Below are 17,898 nucleotides of genomic sequence, written 5' to 3'. Positions count from 1 at the left end.
TATAGGTGAGAAAATCACATCTTCGACTAGTCTAAGGACCTCTATGACTGGTCGTAGAACCAACAGATATTTGAAAATTCGGGCATGATAAGATTTGGCAGTTTCACGACTACTCGTAGGTCTCCTTCGAGTGGTCGTAGGATCCCTTCGACTGGTCATAGGTGGCCGAATTTCAATGTTGTTCTTTGAGTCGTAGGTCTATGATTGGTCAAAGATGCAATCGACACTATTCCTATGACTGGTCGAACAGTCCCTAGGACTAGTCAAAGCCTAACAAAAAATTTCTGATTTTTGTAACAAACTTACGACTGATCCAGGAAATGTTTAGACAAGTCGAAGCAGTGCTAGGACTAGTCAAACAAAGCTCATGACTAATCTTAGAACAAACCAAACTCACTTATATAAAACATATGAATTATGTATCCAAAATGGCCTACTCTAAAGGTCAACCTAAGGTCAGTCATACCTCAATAGTGGAGTAAGGACATTAAAACTTTGGAGACGAGTGACCTTTGAAAGTAATGGAGCTTGAAGTCTTGCTGTCGTTTAAACTTGAGAGCTTTTTGAGATCTTAAGATTGAACTTGAAAGCTTCTTGAGATCTTGAGGTTGAACTTGAAAGCTTCATAACAGTGTCTTTGGCACCACAAATTTGACAACCACAAAGGGCTATAAACTATGACACTTACAAAAGGAAATACATGAATAAATAAAATCTCCACAAAGCTCGACTTGCACGCTCCTACCTCAATGCTACTGCGACCTAATGTCACCTGCACGCAATGATCATGCATAAGCTTATAGAAAGCTTAGAGGGTGGTGTATGTATGTGCAATGCACATGCCATGCATATAGATATTAGAGTAACCAGAAATACTGGTAATTCCTTCAATACCATCAGACTTATCCAGACTATGCGATGCAAAGACATAATAAGGCAAAGATATATGCTAAGGAAACAATGTAAATCGACAACACAATGCGGAGATATAGTAAGCCAAATGTCATATCTAGGTCGTACAGTGCAGAATCATAGTAAACCTAATGTCATAAGCTGAGGGTGCAGTGCAATATGCAAATGCAAAAGAAATGATAAACCTGGAGGTGTGTAATCGGGATGACAGTATGTGGTATCACAAGCTGTGGGTTTCATCACAAGGAACTTCTATCCAAACTAGTCCCATACCTAAATTTGGATAGCCAGACTCAATGTGGTAAACTCCTGAACTTAGGTTGGTTGCGCGCCCCAACCGAAATCCAGGCAATTACAAAGGTACACATAACAAATTAGTTGCACACCATCAGCCTGAGTGGATAGTGAATGAAGGAATCAATCAATTAAATACTGAGTATACAACTCCTACTCAGTAAGTCCACATATCAGTACCGTACATCTCTGGGATCATCACCGGGGTCTAATACACTCTACGCCAGCTTACCGCCCATCAAGCGCACAACTAGGTAAGTGGAAGAGACCTCATTATCCACCCACTAATATCGACTTAGCTCATCGATAGCAGACCCATTTATGAGCTGATCAGACTCAGCCTAACATTTCCTACTCCCTCGGACAGGTAAGGCTACACCCCCTTCCAACCGACTACGACACAGTGGGAAGCACGACCTCCCAGTATTTGGCACTTAACACTCTTACATCCACTCAGTCTAAACATTAAAATGTCCTCAGGTACCAAGAGGACTTGGAGAATTTCACCCAGGGACATGTATAACACCCCATGTAGAAAAAGATTTCCAGTGTCCTATCTAGCCATCCACGATATGCCTGTGGAGGTTACAACCCTGATATCGCTAGGGCTTACAATAGTTATGTCACACAAATGTGAGATGCATGAATCACGCTATCAGTCATGTAACAATCCTGTGCGTACTGCACAATCATGTGGGGCAACTTCATCACACAATAAGTCCAATAATAAACCAACCTAATGTCATATGATATGATCATTCATTCTTCATAACAAGCATACGTATGATGCGCATGGACATGTATCATGATGCAATAAAGTATATAGGCATGATTATCTAATAGGGTAGACAACAATACTCCACAATCGACCATCATCGGCTTGTCACATATTATGAGTATAAACTGAACGACGTGCTCCTTCTACAACTATAGGAGCCTACGTGGTATGTCTTATGTTAGCCTTCTAAGGCTCTACATGATCCAAGATGGGGACAACGGGTCTAGTCCATACGTCGGGATAGGTTCTACATAGTGGATATACCAAATCTGATACTACATATTCTTCTATATACGACAGTGGGTGATGATGTACTAAACAACGAATAGCCTAGATGATACACTAATGTCCAAGATGGACCTCACACTTGTCTTAACAAAGAGATGGACGGTGCGGATGATATGTATATGTCACAAGGTCTTAGTAAATGGGTACAAGGGTAGGATACACCTCTTGTGGTGTGTCAAGTGGGTATATGACAAGGTGAGTTCACAAGGCGAGGTAACAGGGCGAACAATTAGGCTTCCTAAATCTCTATATCATGTAATAAACTGGGCTTTCCTATGGGTAGCCCAATATAGACACAAAGTGGGTTTGGTGGAGTACCCACACCTAGGACTATGTGTCCTTCCAAGCAGATTGGGTAGCCCGCTCAACACCTAAGTGGGCCTTGGGTATGGTCACTAAACTTGGGCAAAACATGCATCTAGATGGGCCACCTTTCTATGGAAGGCCTGGTGTGAACACAAGGTGGGCTTCAAAATTTGGTCAGTATTACAGGGCATGGCGGGAATCACCATTATTAATGGGGGCCCAACGGTTTGGGTTAGCCCACTAAGAGAGATGAGAATGGGACTAACAACGGGCCCTAGGGAGAGTTACAATGTGGACATTTAACCATCATTACTCTTACAGTGTGGACATCTAACCACCATTGCTCCTAAGGCATGGCCCATTTGGGATCAGAATCGAAATTATAATGGGGCTCTCGACCCTTCACTTATCTAGGAAATGGATGGATAGCGCATGCCCATCACTCATACATGGTGGGCCTGCATGAGGTGGTGGGGCCCAAGACCTAGGAATGGATAAATGGTGTGTATATAACACATGCATCATGGTGTGTCTCACACACATAATGGGCTTCACTTATACAATGGGCCTCATATAATCATAATGGGCCTCGCACATATAATGGGTCTCATATACATCATAATGGGCCTCGCACACGGGCCTCATATACATCACATGGGCCATAACCCATGGGCCTCATACATCACAATGGGCCACATCTCATGGGCCTCAAATACATCACAATGGGCCTCATACAATGGGTTAGCATGGACAACCCACAAGTGTCTAGGCCCAGCTGGACATCTAGCAAATGGACGGTGAAGATGAAACGCATACACCAAGGTGGGGGTCCCACAAAACTGTTGGACGGACAATGTTGATAACACATACGTCAGAGGTGGGATTCCCACTATCCCAAATAGTGGACGATGTGGATAATCACATGCACCATGGTGGGTCACACCGTTAGATGGACGGTGTAGATAAAACACATATATCACTGTGGTCCGGGATGGTGGGAATAAAATACATTATTACAGTGGTCCCACATGGATGGCCACATGTGGCTAGTCGGTTTAGATATAACAATACATCATGATAAGACCTACTGAACTTGCGGACGTCAATACAACATCTATATAGTTGATGTGGATACACCAGTCAATCCGCTCCCACAGAGGTGGCCCACCAGATACACACATACATATATATATATAATATGCATATAGTTTATTATTTTTATTATTTTATCTTTTTTTTTAATAACAGATCCAGCGTCCACCCTGGACGGGCGGCCTGGATATGTACATCCTAGTGAGCCACACTGTCTAGGTGGACGGCGTGGATATACAACACATCAAGTGGGGTCCACGTTAGCGTGACCCCACTCGTTTGAATCAAGATGATATTTGTATTTTCCCTTCATCAAGGTCTGTCCAAACGGACAGCAAGGGTGGGCCCCGGTTGGATAGCGGAGATGGCCCACTAGATGGATGGTTTGGATATATCGTACATCAAGGTGGCCCACAATGAGGAAAGGAGAGAGAGAGAGAAACATGTAGCAGAGGAGCTTCGCCACTATGAACTCCTCTAGCAATTACAATACATACATCAAGTGGGTCCCATTTCATGTGGGCCCACCAATCAAAATAAACGATGGCGACTCCTTCTCCACCAAAGATGCATGGTTTAGATGACCTTTCCATGAATGGGAAAAAATAAACATCATGATGGGGTCCATGGAGAATGGCCCCATCATGGGATGATCATATGAATCATGGTGGGCCATCGGCCACAACTAGTATCCAAAGTGAGTCAATACCATCAATCGGTAGGCCCCACTTGGCCCATCATCAAAAAATAAATCTAAGCCTATAAAATAGCCACCGATTGCTAATCTTCTTTGTTCTATGGCTTTCTTAGCTCCTTGGCTTCAACTTAGATGGAGGATGATGAAGATTGAAGGTTGGGATAAGAGATGAGGGGGTAGGAAGTGGGCCACACTTGTCTCTCTTTGGGAAGAGCTTGGACATTTTCTCCCTTGGGTTACTTAGGAAATGAATTGAGAAAGAGAGAGAGAGAGAGAGAGAGAGAGAGAGAGAGAGAAAGGTGATGGGATGAAAAGGGATGGGTGAGTGATGCATGTGAGTGATGGGTGTGAGTGACATGAGGGTTGACTTTGGGGATGGCTTGTGTAAGAGAGGGATGAGTTGTGATGGGAGGTGTACTTGACTAGTATTGATTGATTGATGTGATGGATTGGGTAGAGATTCTCTCGAAATTCGTAATGTGCGGCATTTTTCTTGAGATGAACACGGGCCCACAATTCTTGGCCTGGGTATCGTATCGGTGTGTAAGACGCGGCGTTAGAACCGCAGTAATGGCACGGTCACAATGGTACAAGTCTCGGGTCAAGTTGACTCAGATCTACAGGATGCGACTTAGGATCACGTGTAAATGCCGATTATAGGTCGTGGTTCACCAGAATTCAACAGAGAGGATTGTGGGTGTCTAAGGAATGTTGTGGACTAGGATACGGGCCTTACAGAAAATATGTAATATTTAACACTCAACATTGCTGCAATCCAGAATTCATCTTGTAGAGCTTTTATAACTTACTTCGATTCAATCTTTGAGGTGAAGCAGAAATGACTGTAAATACCCTCAAGTTGTCGTTAAGTTTTTAAACCTTCATTAGGATCTCCAATGATTTGATTTAGAGGATAATCCTTAATGAAAGGTATATTACTGGATGACTGAGGATCAAAGAGGAGATGGATTTGTCATTAGATGTGTTTGTTATACAAGGTTCCACATCATCCTCTATATCAATTGAAGGACCATTATCATCATAAAGTTGGTCATCAACAACCACATTGATAGTTTCTTGAATAGTGAGTGTCCTTCAATTATATACTCTATAAGCACGACTGTTCAGTGAGTATCCAAGAAAAATACCGTCGTCACTTTTAGAGTCAAATTTGCCTAGGTGTTCTCTGTCTTTAAGTATATAACATTTGCTAGCGAAGACATGAAAATACTTGACAATAGGTGGTTTTCCACACCATAACTCATACGGAGCTTTGTTTAAACCTACTCTAAGATATACTCGATTTACTATGTAGCAGGCGGTGTTGACAGCTTCAGCCCAAAAGCTTTTAGCCATGTTTTTGCTATTAATCATTAGTGAGCCAATCTCTTACAACACCTGGTTCTTTCTTTCCACTACTCCATTTTGTTGTCGTGTTTTGGGGGCTGAGAATTCATGTTGAATTCAATTTTGATCACAGAATTTTTAGAATCTCTCATTCTCAAATTCCCCCCCCCCCCCCCCCTCCCAATGAACACTCCTTATTCTTTTAATACAGTATCCATTTTCATTATGGAGTCATTTAGTCATTTTCAAGAATTCATCAAATGCATCAGATTTCTCCCGAAGAAAAGCGACCCAAGTAAATCTAGAGTAATCATCTACCACTACCAAGGAAGTATCTCTTTTTACCATGACACTCAACCTTGGTGGGACCCATTAGATCCATATATAGCAAGTTAAGTGCTTTGGAAGTTGCTATGATGGTTATCTTTTTGTGTCTAACTTTAATTTGTTTGCCCTTGAGACAATCACCACATACAATCTTCTCTTTCTTTTTAATCATAGGTAGTCTTCTCACCAAGTTTTTTAAGTATAGCTTGGCCAAATTCATGTAGTGTACATGTCCAAGTATTGATGACATATGTCACGCCCCAAATCTGGGGACGGACAGCTTCCGTGATGCCCTGAATCTGGCACTCGACTTCCATACATCAAGTCCCGAGTTTGGCGCACCACAAGGAAGATTTTTGACTGATATATATATATATATATAATACCTGAGCATGAAGATCCATGATCAAAATACCAAGCAACACAAAAGTGTGGTCCGCCTGAACCTTTGATTTGCTTGATTTTATTTATTTATTGGTGTGTCCCACCTAGAATGATCAGGGGAGATGGATAGACGCCTTGAATCTAACACATACATCATGTGTACATGTGTGCATGGGTGTGCGTGTGACTTTGGCCAACCTAATGGGCCAATGCTTGGATGATTTGGATGTCATACCAACATTTTGGTGGGGTCCACTATCAATGGGTCCCACATCAACTCCCTAATAAATCGATTGTATATATTTTCTCCTATGCACCCACACCATTAATAGCATCATCATCATTATTACAATTATCTTCACCATAAATCATACTATCTTCATCATCAACTATTAGTCATTTTTTTATATGTATTCTCCTATACATCCACAACATTGATCACATCATTATCATTAAATCATCACCACTATTAATTATCTAAATAATCAAAAAGAGAACAAACCATAAGAGTGCAGGGGGGTGTACTCACCTTAATGGACTAGATGGATGGTTGAGATGGATGGAAGGGATGGGATTGATGGACTTGATGGCCCACCAAGATCACTCCTCTCTCTCTCCCTCTCTCTCTCTCTCTCTCTCTCTCTCTCTTTGTGTACAAAAATGGTGAAATGTTAAGGAATGAAGGGATATATGTAGAGAAATTGTTAAAATGTGGTTAAATTCAATTAATGTGATCTTAGTTAGCTTAGACTAAGATTATAACAATTAATTCATAATTTATAATTAATGGTAGATTAAAAGAGTATGGGATGGCATGGTGTGATGATGTCATACATAGGGTATGGAATGGAGAGGTGTTGACTTCGGGGAGCACATGAGAGATGGGAGGTATGGGTGTGTGACATCACACACATGGGTAGAGATTATCTCACCCATGTGTGTCATGTGCATGTGTGTATGATATCTGTTGTGCATATGTGTGGAATGGAATACATGGTGCCTTGCACACATGATACACTAATGATTCTTCGCGGTGTATCTCACTAACGAAGTATTGTATAGATGCACGGGTTGTACCTCCATGATCGTGGCGACGGAGCGGTCGATATGAAATAGATTTCGGGGTATTAAGGTTCCGTTCAGTTGGGCGTGTACTATGAATGGCCAATCCAGGTTTAGCTAAGGGTGTTGATCATTGTGTACATAAGCATAGAAAGTCATACGGAATAGACGGGGTCTTACATAATAACTTGGACTTAATATCTAAGGCTGTTGAGTGTCAAATATTGCACATTTTCCCCTACTTATATATTGGTTTTATGAACATGATACTGCTTAATGGTATATTTTATACATGTTTGTGTTATAAGGTGAATCTGAGAGCTTAGATTGAAAAGAATGTTAAAAGCATGGATTCCATGCTTAAGAATCACCAAAGAAAAGGATGGATCTTAGGAGACCAAGATTGAAGAATTCACATGCCAAGGATCCAAGGAAACCAAGTGAGAAATGAAGAAAATTGAAGATTAGAAGAGAATTTGCGTGATTCTTGACTAGCGCCTAAGCTCTGGCTTAACCAACCCTGGATCTGGCTCGACTAGTCAAAGAAACTTCGACTCGGACTCCAGAAACATTATCTTTCAAATTCGTGTGACCTTCGACTAGTCAAAGATTCCACTCGACTAGTCGAAGATGACCATCGACCCGTTGAAGATTGCGTTTGACACATCTAAGGTTACGCAGATTTCACGCGGACTGCATAAATTTGAGGCAGTTTCCAGACTTTTCCAACTCGGTGTGAAAGTTAGAGTTCCCCAACTATAAATGGGAGTGTTAGGATACTCCAAAGCATCTTCCAGGGTTTAGGGAGTAGAGAAAAAGCGTGGAGAGCCGCCGCCAAGAGTCTTTCTTCTTCTTCCTTAGTTTGTTTTTATGTTTTTCTTAAGAGTTCTTAGTTCAATCATGTTTATAGTTGGCTAAATCTCATAGTTAGGGCTAAGAGGTGAAGCTTGTAGCATGATTGGAATGTTTATTTTGCTTTGATTCATGTTTATATTGAACTTCATTGATTTCTAGTTAATTTTAAGGAATATTTTCAGTTTTCAATGGTTTGTTATAACTCAAATTACAATTGAATCTGCAATAGCTTTGAATATCTTCTTTCTTATCTAAGATTGTTGGATTAGTAAATCTTGTTGTTTGACGTAGTCTCTTGAGCATGGTTAGGTGATGGAATCCCTTCCAATCCCCAAAATTAGAGGTGGGCATCGAGTCGAGTTGGATCGGATTGGGCCTAACTCGACTTGATCTGAAGTTTTTAGTACCTGACCCGAACTCGATCAGATCCGCGACCGAGTCTGGGTGCTCTTACTGATCCGATCCATTGTATTGTTGGCCTGACTCGAACCAAGTTCAACTCGGTCTAAGAAATCGAGTTGGATCGGGTTATATACAGTTCGGATCAAATATTCTTGACCTTCAAAGAGTTTCAATAGTAAATGTTCAATCCCACTGCTTTTTATAGCGTGGTCCACTTGATCTATAGATCTATCTTATTTTTCAGGTCAAGCCTTAAGACGAGCCTGCCGAGTGGATGGATGGTTTAGATATAACACATACCTCATGATGGGACCCACATAACTTGCTGACGGTAACACGCCAAACCAGCTTTGCTGGTGCGTGGTACACCTGCTGATCCGCATCCCAAGGTTTTTCCTTGGGACATGGATTTTATGCTATGTGGGCCCACAGTGATATTTGTAAGAAATCCACGCCGTCCATCAGTTGTGAGGGCTCCTTTTAGGACATGATACCAAAAAATAGGTGGATCCAACGCTGACGTGTGCTGGACGAGAGGGAAAACAAAGGAAGATGGTCATTGAATCTACATTGTTTCCTCTCGTAAGGGCCACTTGAGTCTTGGATATACTTCATTTTTAACAGCATGTATTAAAATGAGCTCCCAAAATGGATGGACAGTGTGGATTTATTACAAACATCATGATGGGACCCACCTAACATCCCAAGCAAGAACGTGATAGGCTTGTTTGTCGTCAAGGAGCTCTGCTCAAGGAACCTCGAGCCGTGTGAGAAGATAGATTGGGTACTCCCCATCCCACTAGTCAAAGGATGCTAAGTCAGTGCTCTATGGGCCCCACCATGATGTATTTACTTCATTCATGTCATCCATCTATTTTTCTAGATCATTTTATGGTATTAAAAAAAAGGAGGTATATCCCAATCTCAAGTGGACAACATTACAGGAAACAATGGTGAATAAACAGTGAGCGGATAGAATCGAATTGAATCGGATCAGATCCATTCAGATCGAATTTTAGATCGAGTTGGTCCAGGTTGACCATTGATCCGAAATCGATCTAATTAACGGTCGGATCTTATTGGGCCAGCACGATCCGACCAGATCTTGGCCTTCGGTTCGGATCTGTTCGGGTCGGATCGGGGTAGATCGGGTCGGATCCACTAGATTGTTCCCTTTCTGCCCAACTCTACCCACAATATTGTTCTATTGAGGCTAGATCAATGAGAAGTTCAGAGATTTGACCATCTCTCTTTCCCAACTGGATAAGATAAGACTCTGATTCCAATTAGATCTCTTGAATCAAGTAAGGTAGCATCCCAAAAGCTACAAGTGGATCCTTAGCACCCTAGTTCCTGCCTTTAAATTCACAAGTTTCAATAACATCATTCACAATTACTCTTTCCAATTGTTCAGATTTAGATTTACATCTTCTTCTACTTCTAGTTACTTTCAGAAACGTATGAGATTAGTCCCTGTGGATTCGACCTCAATCTTACCGAGATAATTATTACTACATCACGACCCTATACTTGGGGTTGTGCATAATTTTTTGGCACCATTGCCGGGGACTACGACTACATTTTTCTGAATTTAATTGGTTTTAGAATTAGGTTAAAATTAGGACTAACTTTTTGTTTTGTTTTTAAAAACTAACTTGCTTTTTTGTTTTGTAGGATCCTAACATAGAAATCTCCAATCCGGTAGCCTCTTTCTAATTCTCTCTCTTTTCATTCTAGATCTCTTTTAGTCTCTCTCTAGTTTTAGGTTTAGTTTAGTTTCTGAACTTGAGGGCTGAGAGTGTTTCATCCCCAAGCGGGTCGGTGATAACACTTTACGTCTCTTGAGTGAAGGAGGATTAGTTGAAGGGCTGACTACCCATCACAAGATTAGACACCACTTGAGGTCCTCTGAGTTAATAAAAGTGATGGTTGTGAATCAACTTACAAATCAACCTCAACTTCTGGTTGAGGAAGCACTACCAGAAAAAGGGGTAAAGCTACGGATAAAAACCGTAACTAAAGATCTATTGCTATGGTTATAGTCCGTAGCACGACCGTAGCAATTGGTGGTGTAGCTAAAGGTTAAAAAGTTATGGCTACGGTTTAAATATGTAGCAATAGTTATCAATAGCTACGGATATAATCCGTAGCTATACTTTCTATAGCGAAATGTACATACAGCTACGGATAATATCTTTAGCTAAAAGTACAACGAAATCCGTAGCACATTGCTGAAGTTAGTAATAGCTATGGTTTTTAGAACAATCACTACCACTAATACCCGTAGATAATTTCTATTTTTTAAAAAAAAAAAATTATAATAATGGTGCCTATTACCATTACAAGTATCTGTTGTGAATGATTAACTCATCTACGCTAATACATGTAGGTCTGGTGTTCCAAGACAAAGCATCACTGAAACCCAAAGCTACATCAACCTAATAAAATGTCTCAACTATTTCAAAAGGTTGGTCTAAAAATGCAAATCGACATCTCAACTAGTGAAATCCTGTACATAGAATGTATTTGATGTTTGAATACTTACAAGAAAGCACCTTCATGGTAACCTTTTGCTGATGGGAAAGTAAAATAAGATCACTTGCGGTCCAACATTTGCAAGTGCTGCTGGTACTTCACTGCAGCTACCTTATCTACAGCGTCACGTTTCATGGCCTGCTTAACCCTTACACCTAACGAACTAGCACAGGCTTCTTGGAAACGCTCTTGATGGCACCAGCATAGAGTGGCAAGCGACAAAAGGCCAGGAATAAGGGCAGTCTGTGTAGTTAAGAATACTGGGTAGGTATTTCCCCTTTTCAACAATTTATTAATCTTGTTATAATACAACATAGCCAATGAGTAACAATTTTAATGGAATCTTTGATTCTTTCTCAATATTCAAAATCAAGTTGGAAGAATACTTAAGGCTATTGAATTATATCATCTAGGAGATAAACTAGAAATTGGTGGCTTGCATTTGATAAAGTGACAAGTAACAATTTCCAGGATGATTAGAATTCGCAATAAAGGTTCAAATACAACCTAGAAATATACATATTCATCAAAGCATCATATATACCACGTCAACCGCTGATCTTTTGGAAGTGCCATAGAACTTTGTGTATCTCCTACATGAATTAAAAAAAGGAAGAAAGATAATTCTAAGAGAAAGCTCATTGACAAAGACTTCCAAGAATAAATGGCAGTAATCCAGTCTTCATTTACAAATAAGCTAATCTTTGACAGAGACTTCTTACCTCCAAAACAAGAAATTTAAATTCAAATAGTTTCAATTATATGCAAAGATAACCGAGAGCAACATTGCCACAAAATACATTGAAGAGCCTTCGAGCAACAAAAAAGAAAGAGACGACTCAAAAGCATCAAGAAACAAGAAGGCTTGTCTCTCTCACTGTCATTTCCCCAATATGAAGATCGTGTTGACTGATATAAACTGATGTCCTTTGAGGGATGAACTCCTCCATCCCATGGCCATTGTAAGTTGCATACAAGTGAAATTACTTCTTTTGCATACAAGTGAAATCACTTCTTTTGCATACAAGTTGCATACAAGTGAAATCACTTCTTTTACTCAGGATTCAAATGCACTATAAAGTTGTGAGTGACTTACAACTTGTAACTCGCTTACAGGTGAAATTTTTTGTCCAAACACCACCTTTGAGTGGGTTGCCTCTAAACCCTTGACAACTAATAAAACTTCCAGGCATCCAAATGACCCCTAAATGCACTGGAAAATTGAGAAATTATATGATCCTTGGCCTCTGCAAACCTATTTTCTACAACTCACAACCAGTCTACTAGAATATATTACCATGTTTCTCTAGTTTACAAGTCCATTCACCATGAATCAAATTCAGCAACGAAAACCAAACAAAATAAAAGAAAAGTCTTTATCCCTGTCAAATGTTTCAAGTATTTATAACAACTCCAAACACTTTTAATTTATATATTTAAATATTGAGTCGAGTCATCTTGAGACATCGAGTCAACCCAACCCAATGGGACATTTGGTGAGTCAAGTTTTTGGGTTTTTGAACTATGGGGTCAGAACTGCTTGCATCAAAATAGGGGGGGAAAAGGCATTTTATTCACATGGAAAACATAGATAAGTAGTCATTCTAATAAGAGACATATTTCAAATCAGCAACTTATAACAATTAAAAAGAAGTTGGTAGAAAACATACGGATCTATATTTCAGTAGTAGTTCAGTCCTCCAGTAAAGCTTGACTTGTTGAATTTACTGACATAATAATCAATATCCTCTTCACACAACCATGGAGGCAAGGTAATTGGTTCGGGAGGCGATTTTGCAAGAGCTCCTTTAGGTACAATTAGAGGACCCGGATTGCGAAGATTAAGAAATTTCTTGATGAGTGTTCCCATATCAATCATAGCAAACTCAGATTCAGCTACTCCCGGTTCTTGCATCATAACAATCGATGTTTTGTTAGCCCAGAAAAAAAGGCATTGAAAGACATAACCATGTACAACCAATAACGACATTGCCTACATTTACAGCATGTTCCCTAAGATGACTTTACACGAGATGAGAATGCCTATAAACAACTTCGGTGAATACAGAATTAAATTCCATGTTGAAAAGGTAGGAATGTAATCGCTAGAAAATGGTGTTCACCTTGGAGTAGTATTATTAGTGGGATGCCAGGTTTGGTTCCCAAAATTTCCTTATGTTACCACAAAAAATTCCATGGAAATAAGATGTGACAAGAGACATGCTAGCTCCAGTGTGAAGATGTCAAGCCATCCCCACTAGGAATATTCTTTTCTACCAAGGATCGGGCCAAGCTGACCATCAGGTAAGCTACATGTGTGTGTTTAATGTGGGCCATTGATCCTATTAACAATGCATTTATCTTGTATACATACGAACTGATTTCTAAGACATGCCATTTAAATTGTGAGATGTCGTGATGAGCGGCTCTGATATAACACACACCTATCTGCCTGAATGGATTCATAGGCCTACTCTCATCACAAAATTCTCTGCTCCATAATGAATTGATCTTTAGTTTAAGAGGAACATTTGTATGATTCTCTTCTCTGCAGCTCACTCCCTTCAGTTCACATGGAAAACACATATTGTGATTGGTATTGTTGACCTGGTGGGCCACCTCAAGTAGATTGGACTATTTGTATCAAAGAAATGAACATGTATACACTAACGAGAAGTACATGTTATAGATGTTGGTGGACTTTTAGTGGAGTTAGAAAAGGTCACCTCAATTAAAGCTTAGAGAGATTTTCTAGAAGGTCACCTTAGTCAAAGCAAATCAATGATTACTTCAAGAATCCCATCATAGACCAAAAGTCTTTGTTGCATGGACTACCTGTGACCGGCATCATTGAGTCTTTTTTTAGCTATCTAAAAATTGTACAAGAGAAGAACTCCAATACTCTGATAGAGTGTGATGGATGGTATGCAAGGACTTTCAAATTTCTTAAAAATTGAATACCTGTCATACAAGAAATTCAAATTAAACTATCCAAATAAAATATTCCAATTCAAATGTATCATTAACCAAAAAAAAAAGATTATTTTAATTATCTGACCAATGAATTGGTGGACATTGACTGGGTGGTTAAAAATGAAATACATAGAATGATAACTAAGAATCAATTCTAAAGAAGCATAAATGATGAGAAAAATACCCTTTCAGAGAAATAAACGTCAGGATTTTCTATTCCCAATGATAGAAAAATGCTTACCAATCCAGCAATCTTTTTTATCATTGAGGTTGGATTGTAGTTCAGTCTCAACATGCTTCTTTTATGAAAGTACAATGTACCAAAGTCGAAAGAAAATGCAAAGAAGTAATAGAGAAGTATATGTAACATCTAGTAAAAAGATCCAGATTAACCATGCTTAAAAGAAGAGCACTCACATTCTTCAAACCTTGTTGTTGAACAAAATATAGACATCGTTTCACAAGCTGCACCAGATCGAAAAGCCTTCTTGGATAACAACATGCTTCTCTCACAAAGACAGTGTGTCCATTCTACACGCAACCTCACTTGCAGGATGATGACGGTTCGATCGCTCCCTTGTATATTTGAACCCTCCTTCAAGCTCAAAATCATTGCTTCCATCACTACTTGAATCCCTGTAATAGTCGCCATCACTGTCCTCAGCAGGTTGCCTACCATACTAGAAACTGGCATAAACATGGTATGAAAGCCACAACTTCCAGATCTTAAAGAACATATTTGCATTCAGATTTTCTTAGTAAAGTTCCGAGACTATAAATTGATTAAGATGAGAACAAACTCCTTAGTAAAGTTAACAATGAAGAAAATAAAAAAAAATCATCAATAAACTTGAGGTCGTTCATGTACCGGTTTGATGAGACTGACTTTCAGATCTCAATGAAGTTTGCAACCGGTGCTCTAGTGTTTCCATGTTCATGTACTCCTAATAGGAAAAAGAGATGCATGAGTTTTAAAGATTACCAGGGGGAGGAATGTACACAAATGAAATATTTTCAGTAATTGAAGCTATCTAATGACACAAAATAGAAAGAGAAACAAATCATTTTTCAGACAACAAAAACCAGCTTTGAGCTGGTACCATTCAAACAAGTAATCTATCTTGAAAAAAAAAAAACTCAACATGGCAAAACCAAGAAACTTAAACACATGCATGGTAGACCTTTAAAGTAGCATTACTTTTTTTTTTTTGGGGGGGGGGGGGTTATCTTGTTAGTACACACCCATGTCAGTACACACACTCCATGTTAGCCACCCTCACTAGGGATCGATACCAAGACCTCAAGTGTTGAAACGAGGTATCTCCACTCAGTCTGCCAGTCAAGCTATGGATCTGGGTGTTTGAAGTAGCATTCCTAAATAGGGATTCCTCCAAGCACTTCACAAGTTCATTTAGCCTTGGCTACCATTGATGAGAAGCTTGTTACCGCTGAAAAAGCTCGAAGCTGCAAAGCAATGAGTAGTAAAAATGCAGCAGTTACAACTAAGTAGATACCCAAGAAAAACAATTAAGAAGCATTTATTTTAATACCAAAAATAGAAATACTAAACTACACATCATGGTTATGTCATGATTATTCATAGCACGTTACATTAAATTCTTTAATAATCTGTTACATTCACAGTATTAAAGAGGAACTCAACCTCAAGTCCATTAACTTCATATTGAGTCATGGTTTCTCCCTTGCTTACATACCAAAAATATCTATAGGCAAATTGGCCTAAGGATAGAAGAATAAAATAAAATATAGATAAGAATAATGATATTTTTAAGGCCTAGAGAAACAACCAACACCAAACAGTCTCTGTAAAGAAATAGCCAATGTGCAATTGGTTCTGTTCAATTAAAAACTTCAAAGAAGTTTGCAACCGGGAGTGGATGACACTAACTTTCAGGACTCAATGAAGTTTGCAACCGGTGCTCTAGTGTTTCCATGTTCATGTACTCCTCCTAATATTAGAAAGAGATGCATGAGTTTTAAAGATTACCAGGGGAAGGTATGTACACAAATGAAATCTTTTCAGTAATTGAAGCTGTCTAATGACACAAAATAAAAAGAGAAACAAATCGTTTTTCAGACAACAAAAACCAGCTTTGAGCTAGTACCATACAAACAAGTAATCTAAAAAAAAAAAAAAAAACTCAACATGGCAAAACCAAGAAACTTAAACACATGCATGGTAGACCTTTGAAGTAGCATTCCTAAATAGGGATTCCTCCAACTTTTTTTTTTTTTGGTGGGGGGCGGGGGCGGGGGGGCGGGGCATAGCTTGCATTCCCAACTTTAAAAAAAAAAAAGTTAGCATAGTTTTGTAGCCATTCAAACAGACTTTTTATCATGCCATTTCATCAAAAAGTTAGCATTTTTTTTTTACAAAAGAGATTTTCAGATTATTGTAGCAAAATTACATATATATTTTCATGTTGCATTGTTGTTTTCTTGCTGATGAAACAAAAATTCTCTCCAACCTTCTACTGACTTCTTTTGCTTTTCCTTTTTTTTTTCCTTTACTTTTTCTATACTATTTCTTTTCTTTTTCCTTTTTGAAAACTACATGTACATGCACTGTAAACAGCCCCTTTTTTTCTTCTCACCATATAAAAAAGCTACAATGGAAATCTCCCTTTTTCTCACTCCAATCCTCTCTTTCTCTATCTGGCTCCAACACTAAGGAAATCAATGAAAGGCATGCTGATCTTCTCTCTCTCATGATCACTCTCCCCATGCAAATAGAGCCTGTTTCTATTGTAGGCCATCATTGATTCAGCTGCAGAAAGTAATACTTCAGAATTAGAATCTGAATGGCCTGATTGATGAACACCACCCATCATCATCATCACTGGACCACCATGATAGAAACCATTGATTGAATCACCAACCTTCTCATAATATCCATTACTGAAAGGTACCACCTTTTCATTGGTGCCCGTGAGAAATTGAAAGGGTTGATGCTATTGGGATGGGTTTAATCTGGTAAAACCCCTACGACCATCCTATTTGATGGTGAATTTTGGGAGAGATCAGTGTAGGTGGATGCAGACTCATCCTTATTGTTGCTGTTGGTAGAATCACTACATGCATTTTTGCTATTCATCTCCAACCTCTTGTTCAAGGCCTGAGAGATCAGTGCAGGTGGATGCATTTTTGCTGTTCATCAAAAAGTTAGCATGTCATTTCATCAAACAGATAGAATGCATAAAATCTAGCCATTTCATCAAACAGATAGCATGCCATTTCATCTAGCCATTTAAGCAAACAGATAGCATGCCATTTCATCAAATAGTTAGCATGCATGAAATCTGAAAGACAGAAAAAGAGACATAAGAGAGGAAGATATCAAACCTATGAAGAGGAGCCTCAGATTCCTTCAGTTTTAAAAGATACCTCAAAGATATGAGAAGGGTTTTGAATGGCTTGTGTTTCTTCGAGTAGGAGCTTCACAACTGCTGCAATGGAGAGAGATAGAGAGGGCAAAATTCATTGGAGAGAGAGAGAGAGGAGAATGAGAAGATGGAGCAGAGATCGAGAGGGAGAGAGAGGATTGGGGAACAAAGGGACAGAGGATTAGGGAACGAAGATGGGGAGAGAGAGAGAGAGAGAGAGAGAGAGAGAGAGAGAGAGAGAG

General features: G+C 39.4%; 1 long non-coding RNA gene across 1 annotated transcript; it reads right to left on the bottom strand.

Moving 5' to 3' along the window:
- Positions 1 to 12,878: 12,878 nt before the first annotated feature.
- Positions 12,879 to 13,994, bottom strand: LOC131247328 (uncharacterized). Its single transcript, XR_009171641.1, has 2 exons — positions 13,403 to 13,994; positions 12,879 to 13,187 (listed from the first exon to the last, which is right to left on the bottom strand). It is a non-coding gene; the product is annotated as an uncharacterized LOC131247328 (long non-coding RNA).
- Between the last annotated feature and the right edge of the window lie 3,904 nt (positions 13,995 to 17,898).

Source organism: Magnolia sinica, chromosome 5 (genome assembly GCF_029962835.1).
Source record: "Magnolia sinica isolate HGM2019 chromosome 5, MsV1, whole genome shotgun sequence".
NCBI classification, from domain to species: domain Eukaryota; kingdom Viridiplantae; phylum Streptophyta; class Magnoliopsida; order Magnoliales; family Magnoliaceae; genus Magnolia; species Magnolia sinica.
The sequence above is the reverse complement of the archived record's forward strand: the minus strand, read 5'-3'. Positions and strand labels throughout refer to the sequence as shown.